The 12,860-nt window shown below is 43.1% G+C and overlaps 1 long non-coding RNA gene across 6 annotated transcripts; it reads left to right on the top strand.

Moving 5' to 3' along the window:
• The first annotated feature begins 3,703 nt into the window (after positions 1–3,703).
• Positions 3,704–12,327, top strand: LOC106027857 (uncharacterized). 6 transcript variants are annotated; one of them, XR_010043856.1, is made up of 5 exons: positions 4,197–4,605; positions 5,149–5,253; positions 6,973–7,799; positions 8,294–8,343; positions 11,121–12,327. It is a non-coding gene; the product is annotated as an uncharacterized LOC106027857 (long non-coding RNA). The 6 variants fall into 6 exon arrangements; XR_010043853.1 differs by having other exon boundaries at positions 3,704–4,605; positions 6,973–8,929; XR_010043852.1 differs by having other exon boundaries at positions 3,776–4,605; positions 6,973–8,546.
• Positions 12,328–12,860: the final 533 nt, after the last annotated feature.

The raw sequence follows: 12,860 nt of genomic DNA, 5'->3' as shown, positions 1-12,860 counted from the left end.
AGTCCTGGGTACTGGGGCGAAGTTACCAGGGTCCCCGGAGCACCCGGGAGCTCAAGAAATGCTCCGAGCGGCGTGGGAAGGTCTGGTCCCCTCGCTTCTGCGACTCTGTAAATGGTGCACCGTCCTGAGTTGGAAAGAGGAGACCTGAATGCTCCGACAGCCTCTCCTGCAGGCCCGGCAATCACCAAGTGAGACAAGTGAGAAAAATGACTTAACGGTGCGGTGTACAAGGGGACAGAATACGCCTGCTGTGCACTTTACTCGGAAATCCTGCGAGCGACTTGTCCTGAAGGCCACCCGTGAGGTGGTCTCCCCGCATGGCCCCTGCGGTGCAGGGCTCTGCTGCAGATGCTTCGGAATTCATCCTCTGCTACGGAAGCTTTTCTCAAACCACTGTCTCTCATAAGATAACATGAAGGCAAAAAGGATTTTTTCATGAAATGTTTCAAGTGCTCAAAAAGCAACATTTAGCCGGGTGTGGTGGCCCACACATGTAATCCCAGCACTGGGGAAGCAGAGGCAGGAGGATCGCTGCTAACTGGAGCCTAACCTGGGCTACAAAGTGAATTCAAGGCCAGTGTGGATTGCATAGTGAAAGCCTGTCTCAAAAAGACATTTAAAAATTTTTTTATATTCTCAGGATTAGAGCTTCTGGATCACAATTCACCGTTACAAAGTCTTTGTTTTCTGGCTTATATTATGCTATTATGTCTTCTTTAAATTATATGCACATATAATTACACGATATTTGTAATGCATCAGATGTTAAGGCTGAGCATGTCACAAGTGTTACCAGGTTAAATTCTCACAGCAGTACTCTGAAGCGCTGTCCTTATACCTCTTACAGATGGGGAACTAGGGCAGGGACATTGACTAAGTTCACACATGGCTCCCATAAGTAGTGCTTTTACGCCAAGACTAAAATCCAAATGTAACAGTATAATTTCAAAAAACCATTTTTCATATGTTTTAAAGCTTATCCAATATGATCAGATAGTTGTCTTTTTAAAATGTGTATGTAGAGGCTGGGGATTTAGTTCAGCGGCATAAGCGCCTGCCTTGTCCCCGGTACCGATAAAAAGGAAAAAGACAAAAAATAAAATAAAATAAAAAGTAAAAAAATAAAATGTGTATGAATGTGTATATGGTATATTTACATGTATATACATACTTACAAAGTAATAGTTTAAAGGTTTTTACTTCATTTTAATATGCACATAATTGTGTTTTACCTGAGAAGCTTTATTTTGTTTACATTCATTTATCCTTCTTTTTTTTTTCTTGAGGCAGGATCTTCCTGTGTAACTGAGACTGGCCTTCAGTTCACTGTGTAGCCCAGGCTGGCCTCACAGTCTTGGAAATCCTCTATGCCGCAGCCTCCTGAATGCTGGGATTATAGGCATTCTCCACCACACCTGGCTCTTCCATTACTGTCTACTAAAGAAGGTAATAACAAAGCTTGTAGAAAGCTATTGAAACATGCAAAAAAAAAAAAAAATCAAACCTAAGCATCACCATCAGAGTCACGTGTGTAAATACCATACTGTCTCACTGGTGTAAGAAACTGAAAGTAAATAAGATCCAAATATTTACAATAAGAACAGTGAAAGAGAAAGAAACTGCTCAAAGGGAAATATTGTTTGATCAATTCTGCACACTTGTACCTGGTAATCTGAGCAACTATTTTGAACATTATACAATGTAACAACCATGTCCCACCATCTTTTTTGAAATCCTGTATCACTATTGTTTTGTTGTTGCTATTGTAAAGGTTGCTGTTGCTTTTGCTGTTGTTCATTTGCTTGATTGTCTTTTGATTTTTCTATAATTTTTTGCCCTTTAAAAAAAAACCAAACTAAATTTCAGGATTTTTTTTTTCCTCCTTGAAATAAAATGAATTTGGTGGGGGGGGGGGAACCCTAAGGATCTGCTTCTCTGTTATAGGACATATTAATTCTTAATATTGGTCTACTTTGAGGAAAACTCTTCTTCATAATAATTACCTAAATTCTAGAACACACATTTTGAAAATACTTTTGATTGTTCTGGTTTTTGAGAAAGGGTCTTGCTACATAGTCTAGGCTGTCCTCATGCTCACTGTGACCCACCTGCCTCAGCTTCCCAAGTGCTGGGGTTGCCGGCATGTGTCCAATAAAAAAAATTGGAAATCATTTTAAAGACCAATATATAATGTGAAACATAATATAGGGGGTAACAGTTAATGACTCAAATCTCAGCCTTGATCTTAGTAACTGTGAGAATGTAGGTAGGTTACTGCTTTGTAATTCATTTCCTCTTCAGCCAAGTGGGAATAATGACAGTAGCTACTTTAGTCTATGGGTTCATATCTGCCCAGTGCTCCCATAGCGTTGTGAAAGGACTGTGTGATTTCATACACATAGTGCTCTTAGCTAAGTACATAAGAGATGAGAAACTACACAAGAAAAGAAGGCTTAAAAGACATGTTGCAGTTTATATGAACCAAGTTACATGTCCATCATGTACAATATGGGGACATTATGATGACTTTTATTAGAACACAGCAACTGAAAAAACTATGAGACAGTTGATAAAATTTTAATACTGAGATAGTGGCATAAAAATTCTTATATTTTAGATGCCTTAATAGAATTGTTTTTATTAATTTTTTTCAAACAGTACATATTAGAGAGACATGAAATATTTGAAATCTACTTCAAAAATAGTCAAATAAAAAAGCCTGGTGTGGTAATCTCGGCACTCAGGAAACTGAGGCAAGAGGATCATGTCAAGTTCAAGGCCAGTCTGAACTAGATAATGAGAACCTGTCTCAAATAAATAAATAATAAAAATTCTATTCAACGTTTGTATATACATATTTGAAATTTTATTTTTTTAAGGTATTTAGTGTCAGATTGATTTAAGCATTACATTTATTTATTTATTTATTTATTTATTTATTTATTTATTTATTGGTCTTTTCTTGAGACTGGGTCTCTCTATGCAGTTCAGGCTGGCCTTGGACTCCCTTTATAGCCCAGGCTGGTCTTGAACTTGCAACAATCCTGCCTCAGCCTCCCGAGTGCTGACATCACAGGTATATGCCACCACTTCTGGTTTATTTATTTAGTTAGTTAGTTGCTGGGGTTCAAACTCACAACCTCACGCTTCCCAAGCAGGCGCTTATGCTGCTGAGCTAAATCCCCAGTCCTTACATTTGAAATTTTAAAAGAGACACTTTTGACTTTTTTTTTCTTTTTTGTTTCCCCCCTTTTCTTTTTGTCTTTTTGAGACAAGGTCTTGCTTATGTAGTTCAGGCTGGCCTTGAGCTCATTTTGTAACCCAGGTTGGTCTTGAAATGATCTTCTTGCCTCAGCCTGTCAAGTGCTGGGATTACAAGTGTGCATCACCTCACCCGACTGAGATACTTTTCTAGCATATGGTTTAAAATGCTGGAAGATAATGACTATGCAGTGTTATGATCGTGTGCTGCGTGTGTAGTTACCTGATGCTTCCATCTTTCAGATTACAGTGTGTTGTCATTCACTGTGTCTTCTTAGGACTCACATTAAACTACAGAGCAGGGATCATCAACCCCATAGCACAAGGGAGCTGCAGTCAGATCACAGGCCCTGCTGTATCCACCTCCCTCTTTCTGCTTCCTGGAATAGGTAATGACCTGAACTAAACACAGGGCTTTTGTTGTGAGACCAAGCCTACATACAAACAATTCATTTAAGATACTGATCAGACCAAATATAGGCTCATATATTTCCATAAGAATTCTGCTACTCTAAAAAGGTGATCCCAGGAGTAAAGCATAGAACTCAACAGAAGTGATCAAATCAACCGGTCGTGGTGGCTCATGCCCATAATCCCAGCACTTAGAGGGCTAAGGCAGGAGAATTATTGCGAGTTCGAGACCAGCCTTTGCTACAAAGTGAGTTCAAGGCCAGCCTGAACTGCATAGAGAGACCCTGTCTCAAAATGACAAAAAAAAAGGAGAACACTCCTACCAGGTGTGGTGCAGGACTGTGATCCCAGCATTAGAGCCTAATTTGGACCATTTAGTGATTTAGAGACCTTGTCTCAAAATAAAAATACATTTTAAAAGGCAGGAGATGTTACTCAGTGCAAAACCCTAGGTTCAATCCCTAGTATCTTTAAAAATAAGTTCTCTGCATAGTTTGTGCTTCCTTTTTTATATCTGTATTTTGTTGTTTTTGAGACAAGATCTTGCAATGTAGCCCAGCCTCGCCTTGAACTCCAGGAGTCCCTGTCTCAGCTGGCCAAATGCTGGGACTGCTGTTTATGATTTGAAGTTTTCGACATTAATTTTATATCCCCTAACCGATCTGTTTAATCCCTAAAAAACACAAAAACTAAGAGTGGAACCAAGGCTCTGTGGGAGTGAGGCTCGTAACAGGAGGCCCCGCCAGCCGCTGATCCACCTTAAGAAGCCTCAGCCTCTCTCTGCTCCGCGCAGACTGTGGCTCCTCCCACCCCCGTGTCAGCTACGGTCTGGGAACGTGGAGGAGGGAGGAGAGAAGCGCTGAATGGAAAGATTGGCGCGAGCGCTGAGCATCTTGGTCCCCCAGTCTACCGGCCCGGGCAGCAGCGTACCAGGTGCCAGCCTTGGGCTTGAGTTCTTTCCCTGAGGGACTTCAGGGATGGGGACAAGAGCCTCTGAAACGCTGACGGGGTGGAATGTGAGCTTTGGGCCCCATCTTGGGGTGGGGTCGAGGTGGAACAGAGCTGGGCCCGCGATATACTCTGTTTGGAGTGAAGGACGGCTAGGAGAAAGTTGCAACTTTACTGGTTCCGGACGCACCTCTTAAAATCGCGTCCATAAGAGGGACTTTTCCATTCTCCGCCCCAATTCCCCCACCTTCATTTTAACTGGCTGTGCTTAGGGTGGGCTGGGTCCATCATTGCTCACTGATTGGCAGCATAGGTAATCTATCACGGGATGACGCAGGCGTGGATGGCCATTTGGGAGGAAGTGAAGATTATTTGGGTACCTCCTACCTCAGCTGATGATTGGCTGAGGTTAGCAGTGATGTAAAGCCAGGCCGACGTTGTCCACTAAAGGGCAAGGCTTATTGGCCACTCTCAGGGATGAAGTCCAGGGTGGGGCCAGGGAGACCCAGACGGACTCTGTTATTATAGGGAAGGACGAAATTGATTGAAACCCGGAAATGAGTGTAAATGGAACTGAAGGAAAACGAGGGAAATTCGCAGCACCTTTATACCCCGCACACCAGCTCATTTCCTGTGAGTGATGATTATTTCCTGTTTACTCCGAAGATCGGGCGTGTGCGCTGGCCCTCAGAAATGCACACACCTAACTCGGAGGCTGAGTCAGGGGGATCGCCATGAGTTCGAGGCCAGCCTGGGTTACACAGTAAGATCAACGGAAGGCTAAACTACACAGCAAGACCCTGTCTCAAAAAAAAAAAAAAAAGTACAATGGAATATACGCTTAGACTCAGGAACCTCTGGCCCCAGACATCCCGTTTTCTAATGCTGGCTAAGGTAATAGGTGAAATGCAGGAGGAAAAAGGACATGAGTTTATCTCTCTCTATAGCGAAGGATGAAAAACCGAAGTTCGAATAAACAGCCAAACTGACAGTATGTCGTGGTCTCCAAACAGGTAGCTTGCTAAAGAAACCATGCACAGAGTGACTGGAGGGTGGAAGGATGTAAAGGGAACTGTGTAGAACTGTATAAAACTGTGGAGGAAGAGCATTATCCTCATACAGAGGCTTTTCTGGGTAAGAACCGCGTTTTAGTATGGTATGTCCAGTGCTGGGCTGTGTGGGACACATGGTAGGTGGGCAGCGGCTGAACTGAACCAAGCCAGACCTTTATAATGTATGCCCAGCAACCACCAAGGACAATTTAAGGAGAACTGCCTCAAAAGTAAAAAAAATAAAAAGAAAGAAGAAAAAGGTGGGTCTAGTCCTCAGAGCAGGGGTAGGAGTAAATCTGGATGAATGGTAGGCTTTTAAAGTATATTTAAGATAGGAGTTGGAGATTTAGCTCAGTGGCATAAATGCCTCCTTGGCAAATGTGAGGTTGTGAGTTCAATCCCTGGTACCAAAAAAATAAAAGAATGTGTTCAAGATATGTTTTGTGACTATGGGTTTGATGTCCATACTTGTAATCAGTCCCGGGAGGGTGGGAGGCTGAGACAGGAGAAACTTCAGTCTGAGCCTAATCTAAATGATTTAGCAAAAAAATTACAACAAACAAAATGGGCCAGGGATGTAGTTCTGTGCAAAGGGCATGGGTTCACCCTTACCCCCCCCAAAGACCTAGCTACGCCAAATTTAGGATGCTGAAAAAATGTTTCATACTCATCACATGGTTAATTCAGCTGTAATTCAAAAGTGGACCTTTTCCCAGACCAGCAGCCCACCTGAGAAAATGCATGTGCATTTATCTTAACACACAGAGGCCTTTAACATTTGAAAGCAGTTTGCCCCTGCAGCTACCTTTTAGAAAAAGGGAAAAGATAGACACAATTAGTGGAGAGAAGACTTTTAGGTCCAGTGAGTGACAAATAAGAACATGTTTTACCTAGAATCAGAATTTACATTCCAAGAGGAACTCAGAATTTGAGAGCACTGAGGAAACTCATTTATAGATGATAATATGAAATCATTTGCTTTCCAGTGTGCATGTACACTTTCTTATTCTAGTTTTTTAAATAATTAGATTTCAGCAATACCATGTCTATAAGCACTGTGTTCTAGGAGCTGGGGATTTAGCTCAGTGGCATAAACACCTTCCTTGCAAGCAAAGTCGTGCGTTCGATCCCTGGTACCAAAAAAAAAAAAAAGCACTGTGTTCTGAACTTGGAGGTAAAGTTCAAAAATGTCCCCTTAATATTGTGACTACCCTCTAGGACTGGAAGGGTTATTGGTCAAGATTCTGCCAAAGATATTTTCTATTTATCCAAAGTAATCCTATCCTTCGTTGTTTTCTAGGATATTCTAGACCAGATGACATAAAAGTGCAAACCAAAGTGCTCCTACTGCTTTTAATGTACTTGTCATTCCAGTAATTGAGAAGCAAGAAGAGGAGCAGATTTGTTATTTGCAAGAAGAAAAATGCAACGGACAAATGATTACTAGTCTATAAAATCCAAGCATGGTAAAGATGTTGCTTATACCAAAAGAGAGGACTGATGTTAACATTTTCCAGAATTTTAAGAAGTCTTTAAGAAAGGATGCATTCTGTTGCTAGTAATGTTAAATAAGCATACAAATATTATTTTTGGTCAGTAATTTATCCCCTACCCTGACTGATGTGCTTTGAAATTTTATTTTATTTTTCTTCTCCTCCTCCTCCTTTTTCTTTCTTTTTCTTTTTCTCCTTGAAATAAAATGGATTTGTAAAGAAAAATAATTCATCCCCTTGTAGCACTGTCACTTCCCTTGGATTATACCAAATCAGCCAAGGCAGAACTGGTGGGGGGGGGGGGCACTGACAGTGTAGAACCCAGTACCAACTCTAAAGAAATAGATTCCTGGTTTTTTTGTTGTTGTTATTGTTTGGGGGGGGAGGGGGGACAGGGTCTTGCTATGTAGCCCAGGCTGGCTTCAAACTCACGGCAATCCTCTGCCTCAATCTCTCAAGTGCCAGGATCACAGGTGTGCATCACCACACCTAGCACTGCTGTTGTTACTAATCACAGATCCAAGGCTCTCAGTATATATGTAAAGTAGTGATTGTTGTTATTGTGACACTGGGGATCAAACTCAAGAGCTTCACCATGCTAAGCAAGCACTGTCAGCTATTTTGCCAACTCAGGGTAAGTTACTTGTTTGGTAAGAATTTAAGATACTAAGTGAAAAAGCATCATGGGCTTTAGGAAAATCTTCAGCCTCCTGGGCCTCGATGCCTATTCCCCTGAATGATGTCTTGGTTATTTTTCTCCATTACCGGAACAAAATACCCAATGCCCAAAATGAAGGAAAAGTTTTATTTAGCTCACTGTTTGTGGAGGTTTCACTACATAGCTCCAAGGCAGAGTGGCATGGCATTGGGGTAACACTACAAAGCAGCACCCAGAACAAAATGGAAAACAAGCCTCTTCTCCCTTATATTGTAAACAGGCTACTCTCCTCCTACCCCTAGGGCAGGTGTAGCACTCCCACCATCTCTGTGTCCTCCTGCACAGGATGAGGATGTTTACAGAATAAGGATCCTGGTTCCTGCTGAGTCTCTTGGTTAAATTTTTAAACTTCTCAAGTTGACACAATGTATCAACATAACAATCTAATAAAAACTTTCTTTTGTCTCTAGGGGACTAAAATAGCTACAAGAACTCTGCAGACCACAGAGGAAAGCAACAGGTTACCCTGCATTTGGAATTTATGGAGCTGGAAAGGGAACGCCAAGTAGGGAAGGGCTGGTAGAAGACCAAAGATACACTGTGCTTACTGTGCACAGAGATAAATTTGCCATGGTTGGTTCCAGAAAAAATCACCTTATGTAGAAAAGATGGTTGCCTGGCATGGTGACCCACATTTGTAATCCCAGCACTCCGGAGGCTGAGGTAGGAGGATCACTGTGAGTTCAGTTCAAGCCCAGTCTGGGCTACAAAGTGAGTTCCAGGCTAGCCTAATTGCATAGCAAAACTGTCTCAGGAAGATGAAAAGAGAAAAAAGAAGTCTGTAATTGTGGATCCTGGCAGGAGACGATCTTCTTGGTACTCCAGGGAGGGCTCCATAGATGAGACCACTAAGGTCGCCACCACCCACCAGAAAGTGAGCGGTGGAGACTGGATGGCTTGAGCCTGAGAACACACTGGCTGCCTGTCACCTGGACCTGGAGAGCTCCTGTTCTCCACACCTCAGCAGGCATCAGCAGCCACGGAACTTGTGCCTGGGCACCGGCAGCCCACTGCATGTGGAGACAAAGGTCACCCATGGCCACAAGGTGCATAGTGACAGGAGGGCAGCCAGGAGAATGGCCTGGCCTCACTTCTACTTTCTCAGACATTTATTTTTGTTGGTGGTAGAGGGAGTTCTCTTTTTTTTTTTTTTTTTGAGACAAGGTCTCACTATGTAATTCACACTGATCTTACATTTACTCTGTACTCCAGACTGGCCTCGACTCACAGTGATCCTTCTGCCTCAGCCTCCAGAGTGCTAGGATTACAGACCCACGCCACTATACCCTTTCAGTCAGTTACTGATCCATCCTAATTTACATCTAGAGGCCCAACTGCAAAGAAACTTGCAAGACAGTTTTCTGTTTTCCACACTTAGCAGTACAGAAAAGCATATGTAGACACAGAGAGAAGACTACTGAGAAGAATTCCTGGGCGCACACAGATACTATAGAATGATAAACTCAAGAGTACATTCATACCTTATGACAGAGCCATTCCATGCCAACCAGAAAAGTGTTACTCTTTCCAGGTTTCATCACAGAATTCATATCAAAATTATTAATGAAATCTAAACAGCAAAAGAAGAACGTGGATCAGCCATATCCACAAATCTATAAGAACCACATTTTAAATTTTCCTTGCTAACCCAGCATTGTAATGCATGCCTGTGATCCCAGCACTTGGGAAGCTGAGGCAAGAGGATTGCCATGAATTTGAGTTCAGTGCCAGCCTAAGCTACAAAGTGAGTTCAAAGCCAGCCTGAATCTGAATCTCACAGAAAGATCTTGTCTCAAAAAACAAACCAACCAAAAACACTCGGAATTTAAGGATTAAATAACCAACGTCAAAATCTATAGTATGTTGCCCTTTACTTCCTGGTTGAACACTCTTCCAGTGTGACAGGGTGAGGACACTGAGGTGTTAGCAGCAGGGAAGAAGCACTGTTTGGAGGCCAGCCTGCTTAGGAATTGCTACACAGTCTTGGAGAAGTTATTTTGCCACTGGGACTTCACTTACTACTAATTAAACTTAGTACTATCAATGAGCATTTAAGAAGGAAGAAAAATATAGAAGAAACACTTTCTAAAATGAACATATAGCCTTGCATATGCCTGTAATCCCAGTACTTAGTAGGCTGAGGCAAGGAGATCCCTTGCTACAAGTTCAAGGCCAGCCTGAACTACATAGTAAGACCCTGTCTCAGAAAATAAATAAAATGAACAAGTATTGTTTCTTGGGTAACAGGAATAGAATTCAAGACCTTGTGCCAGGTAGGTGCTGTGCAGCTGAGGTATATCCTTGGACCCAAAATGAAAGTGTAAAAAAAAATGTTATTCGTTAAAAATTAAGAAATTTTGCGACTCATGGTGACATACACTGATAATCCCAGTGCTCTGGGAGACTGAGTCAGGAGAATGACCAAGTTTGAGTCCAGCCTGCGGAACTTCGTGATTTAGTGAAACCTTGTCTCTAAATAAAAATGTAGTTCAGTGTGAAGATCTTGGCTTCAATCCCCATCACCCCCGCACCCCTGCCCCCACCCCCAAAAAGACATTAGATTAATAGATTTCGTAGTTGCCTTATAATTTCACACATCTATTATTTAACCTTGTAACCTTCTGGTCCATTTTTTTCCTTGAAGACTATTATAATAAATTTAAACCTGGATTACAGCTTATAGTCTGTACCTATGCCAGTTGGTCCTAGTCAATGACCCAGATTCTTCCCCCATGCTGGGGATAGAAACCAAGGCCCATGCTAGGCAATGGCTCTGCCACTGAGCTAAAGCCCCTGCAGCCAGCTTTAAGAAGTGCTGTTAGTCTGGTATTCATCTTTCATGCCTTTTTGTTGTTGTTGTTTCATTTGTTTTGTTTTGGGTTGTTACAGTATGGGGACTGAACACAGAACCTTGGCACTGGAGCTGCATCCCAGATCATCTGTGTACTGGCTCATTGATTTATTTATTTGCTGAGATGAGGTTTCACTATGTACTTCAGGCTAACTTGAACTCACTATGTAGCCCAGGCTGGCCCCAAATTTGCAGTACTCAGGACTAGGGATATAGCTCAGTGGCATAAATGCCTGCCTGGCTAGTGCAAGGTCCTGAGTTTGATTTCTGGTACTAAATTTGCAGTGATGCTTACCTCAGCTTCCTAAGGGCTGGAGTGACAGGTATCTGCCACCAGCACTCAAAGCCCGCCCCCCTTCTTTCTTTTTTCTCTCTTTTGGACATAGACTCACTAAACTGCCCAATCTGGGCTTGCCTTTGTGATCCTCCTGCCTCAGCCTCCCAGAGCGCTTGGACTACAGAAATAGATGAGTACACTGGCCTCCCTGAAAGGACTGCACTCCTCTGTGTGCCAGCCTGTGTGAGATACTTCACAGGTTCAGTCCCTGCTTGGGAGACAACACCCTGGACACCGGACTACCGTGGATCTATCCCTGAAGGTCCCACCTCCAGGAAGACTGAGGGAGGTGACCCCTCACTCTACCCGTGGGAGTCCCAGGAGGATGTTAAGCCCCTCCTGACTCGGAAACTGTCTGGAAGCAGACTCCTGCCCCAGCTGTCTTCACAGCTCAGCGCTGTACTCTGGTTTCCCTGTCAGCCTCGTGTCAAGCAGAGTTCCCACGCCATGACCTCTGCTTCCCGCTGCCTCTTAGACTGTGAACTCCTGAGGGCAGAAAAATCTCTCAGGTCTCCGTAGCGTCTGCCAGTGCCTAATGCAGAGGTTATAAAATTACTGTTGTTTAAGGTTTTTTTTGTTCTTGTTTTGTTTTGTTTTGTTTTGTTTTGTTTTGTTTTGAGGCAGAGTCTTGCTATGTAGTTCAAGCTGGTCTTGAACTCACTAAGTACCCCAGGCTGACATCCAACTGGTGACAGTCTTCCTGCCTCAGCCTCCTGAGTGTGTACATTTATAGTAACATGGAGAAGGCAAACAAGGATCAGTGTTTTTGTTTTATGGTATCTAGGACCTTTATATTGCGCTACATTTACAGTCCTTTTAAAATATTTTTTCACTATTTAAATTTTGAGACAGGGCTTAGCTAAATTTGCTACACAGGAGCCAGTTGCAGCCCTGAGATCTGGGAAGAGAACCAAAAAGAAAGCCAACCCCTTCCTGTGAGCCAGTGGCGGTGTGGGCCAGGCTACCCCCTTCCTGTGGGACTGAGAGACAGGAGGTACCAATCCCCATTGTTGATTTCCTGTTACCTTGTTTTGAAGTCCTGCATCACTTTCACTGTTTTGTTTTCATTGGCTTTATTCTGTTTTATTTTGTTTCATTTTATTCTGTTAAAAATAGAAACAAATAAATTTGTTCAATTGCCTGGGCAGGGGGTGGGGATTTAGCTCAGCAGCACAGTGCCTGCCTTGCAAGCACAAGGTCCCGAGTTTGATTCCTGGTACCAAAAATAAAAATAAAAATAAAAATAACAAAATAAATTGTGTAGGCGGGATTTGAGCTTGCAAACCTGCTGCCTCAGGTTCCCAGAGTGTTAGAATAAGGGCAGAAGACAAGGAACCCTCAAGTTGCGGAGTGAATGAGCAGGCAGTGTGACCCGTGCACTGTTGAGAAGATTGAGCTTTGCAGTAAATATCGCCTCTGGGAAATACCTTTCCCAGAAAGTCCATCTATCAGGATTGAATGAGTAGCACTTGGACTCGGGGTGTGGGGTTTGGTTTATTTCTTTTCAGGTCCTTGGGATTGAATACAGGGCCTCAGCACTGAGCTGGAGCCCCAGCCTGCTCCTCCTGCTCTGAGCTGGGATCTCACTAAGCTGCTCAGTTGCCCCAGTTGGGCTTGAACTCTGGATCCTCCCGCCTCAGTCTCCCAGAGCACTAGGAGTCCAGGCCTGTATTACCAGGCTTGGTTTGGTTTTGCGTTCCCCAAGTGAGAATGGCCTAAAAGAGAAGCACAGCTGGCAGAGCAAGAGAAGAAAGGGGCAGGGCAGGGGAGGTGGCCCTCACAGGACAGG

The sequence above is a fragment of the Cavia porcellus genome, unplaced genomic scaffold, assembly GCF_034190915.1.
Source record: "Cavia porcellus strain 051 isolate PalLab524CR breed Dunkin Hartley unplaced genomic scaffold, mCavPor4.1 scaffold_27, whole genome shotgun sequence".
NCBI lineage: Eukaryota > Metazoa > Chordata > Mammalia > Rodentia > Caviidae > Cavia > Cavia porcellus.
This window is presented reverse-complemented; position numbering and strand designations above follow the sequence as displayed.